The 3,188-nt window shown below is 39.6% G+C and overlaps 1 pseudogene; it reads left to right on the plus strand.

Annotated features, from left to right (window-relative positions):
* Positions 1–1,920: 1,920 nt before the first annotated feature.
* LOC101705452 (UBX domain-containing protein 2A pseudogene) lies at positions 1,921–2,693 on the plus strand (annotated as a pseudogene).
* The last annotated feature ends 495 nt before the right edge of the window (positions 2,694–3,188 follow it).

Genomic DNA, 3,188 nt, shown 5'->3' on the forward strand with positions numbered 1-3,188 from the left:
ATTCTCTTGAATCTTTTTTTTTTTTTTGAGATAAGGTCTCACTATGGAGCCCACACTGGCCTCAAACTTGTGGCAATCCTCCTACCTCAGCCTCCTGAGTGCTGGGATTATAGGAATCCACCACCATACCTGGCTTCTTAGATGGTTTTGAAGGAAAAAAGAAAAAAAGGACAAATAATGAATCATTCCATAAGTATTTTATGAAACTTAATTTCTCCCCTTCCTTCACTGTATCTACAATTCTTTACTGTTCACTTTTCTTTCTTTGTTTTTGTACAGGGGATTGAACTCAGGACCTTGCACTTGCCAGGCAGATGCGGCACCGCTGAGCTACATCCCAGGCTACTCCATAAGTATTTTAATAAAAATGAAACAAAAAATTATAGAATACACCAAGGCCTTAGAAAGAGGTGTTTCTGCTTGTCGCATTTGGCCAACATTCCTAACACCACAAACAATGCCCCTTTATATCAATATTGTTTTCTATAAAGGTCCTACTTGAATTTAAAACTCACCATACTCCCAATTCCCTTCTACCACCAATCTCAGTGGCATAAGGGAAGAGAGTGTCATCAGCACAGGGCAACTGAACATCGGACTGGTGTGCCTGTGAGTGAATCAACATTTGTTTGTTTTAATTGCACAAGTTGTGTATCAACATACTTGAATTACAAAGAAAACAAATATGGCTGAAGATACACTTAACTCCAATAAAAATGCAAAGTGTGTGAACAGGCTAATCAGGAATTGCTTCCCAAGTTTTGGCACACTGGACCCACAGAATAAAAGTAACTAAAAGATATACTTAAGCCCCAACTTACAGTTTGTGAACCCAAATTAAAGTTCCTTGAACTTACTCTACACTTTTACATAGAAAGTTTTATAAATGGTGGCTTAAGCCTTGGACCAACCCATCCCAACCTACTTACCCCATAATGTAGCATTAGCTGTACCATAGGATGGCTAGATATTTTCTATGGTTCCATCTTACATGACTTGCTTCTCTTGAATCAAATGTCCCCCTGGGTGATCCCACCACCTCCAACAGTTTAACCTTCCATCACTCATCAGTAACTCCAAGATCTGTAGCTCTACTCGATACCTCTGTTGAAAGCTCCAGACCTGCGTTACATATTCACTGTTGACTGGATATTCTCATCTGGAATAACTGCACACACTTAAATTTCAGCAAGCTTCAGACTAAACTCAGTATAGCCCATTCTACCCTCACTTCCTCATACTTAATGCTTGGATCGGGGATTTAGCTCAGTGTCGCCTCGCTTGCCTCACAAGCACAAGGTCCTGAGTTTGATCCCTGGTACCGGAAAAAAGAAATCCTCATACTTAATTCTCTTCCTGTTCACTTGGGATGAGAATCTTGGAGTCATCTTACACCTCACCAATTTCATGATACTACTTACTTGAAGATGCTGTTTCTCTACCCTCAACTATCATTTCTGCTATCATAAGGACAGAAAAACTTCTTTTTTTTTTGTTCTTTTATTGGTACATTTTAGGTATACAATTCGTTTACATTTATCATTGGGTGTTTGTACCTGTACATGATATATCTTGGTTCTTATTTTTTTCCTCATTACCTGTGCGCCTTTCACTCCCTCTGCCCTTCCCTATTTACATAGATTTCATTTCCATTTTGTTTTTCTTTTCTCATAGTTTTTCCTTTCCCTCTTTTCCTTTCCCCTTCCCCTCCCTTCACTCCTTTGTCTTTGGACCTTTTTTCCTACCGAATAGTTTCTCTAGTGTGAGAAACTGATAGTGTAAACAAGGGTTAAAATGATTAAAGTGAATAATTAATAATTTAAAATAGGAAAAAAGAAAAACTTCTTTCTTCAAGACCCAGTTCAAGAGTCTGGGCGCAGCGCGCCGTCCGGAGTGATTCCCGCCGGGCAGTGGCGACAGTGCCCGCGGGTCCCGAGGGACTGGAGGGCCAGGCCGCACGGCAGCGCCCCGGGTAACACCAAGAGAATGAACGAAGTAGATAAACTTGAAAGTATAAAAGAAGAATGGGTTTGTGAAACAGGACCTGACAATCACCCGCTTAGTGATAATCGACAAAGGAATTGTGAATATTTTGTTGACAGCCTCTTTGAGGAAGCTCAGATGATTGGAGCCAAATGCTTATCCTCCACTGAACAGAAGAAACAGGAGATCTAAGTATAAAATTATGGAAAAATGGATTCACAGTGAACGATGATTTTAGAAGTTATTCTAATGGTGCAAGTCAGCAGTTTCTGAACGCCATCAAGAAGGGGGAATTGCCTTCAGAATTACAGGGAATTTTTGATAAGGAGGAGGTGGATGTTAAAGTTGAAGATAAGAAAAATGAAGTATGCACGTCCATGAAGCCTGCATTCCACCCCTTCTCAGGGCAGGGCCACAGACTGGGAAGTGCCACACCAAAAATTGTTTCTAAAACAAAGGCTGTTGAAGTTGAAAGTAAAAATAATTTGTCCGCTGTTTGACTGAATAACTTGGAGCCCATCACTAATATACAGATATGGCTAGCAAATGGGAAAAGGATCATCCAGAAATTTAAAATTTCTCATAGATGTCTATGTCTACCTTAGAGTGCAGCTGGGGTCTTTATCTGCTTCTGCATTCACCGTGTGGCAGTGTCACATGTCTGTAGTCCCTAGAAGACACCATTAAACTACACTGAAGAGAGGATGAAAGAAATAAAAATTTAAAAAAAGACCCAGTTCAAATGTTGCTTCTCTTCTGAAGTCACTGATCCACTTGACTGCCAAAGCCTTAGGACAAGCAACATCAGGTTCCTTAAATCTATTTTTTAAACAGTGTTCCCATAGCATGCGATTCATTCTGATATTGCACTTGCCTTTTTGTAGTCTCATTATCTGCTACACAACCATCTTTCTCACTAAACTGTCATGTCCTCCAAGCCAAGAATTATTTTATACCTAATGTTCCTCCTACAGCCTAGTCCAGGACACAGAGGGGGGTTTTGGCACTACTGTAGAGATACTAGACCTGAAATCATCAGACAATCCAAGATGTAAAATTTTGTTTCTCTGAATATTGCTTTATCTACCTAGTAGGATCTTGGGATATATCTACTCATTTAAAATTAAATAAACCTCCTCCATCTTCTATATACATTGTAAATTTATCTTCTGTGAAAAATAATTTTCTGGTTCTGTTATTATCTG

Source organism: Heterocephalus glaber, unplaced genomic scaffold, assembly GCF_053883595.1.
Source record: "Heterocephalus glaber isolate CG9 unplaced genomic scaffold, H.glaber_assembly_v1.0 deba00001429, whole genome shotgun sequence".
In the NCBI taxonomy this organism is placed as follows: Eukaryota; Metazoa; Chordata; class Mammalia; order Rodentia; family Bathyergidae; genus Heterocephalus; species Heterocephalus glaber.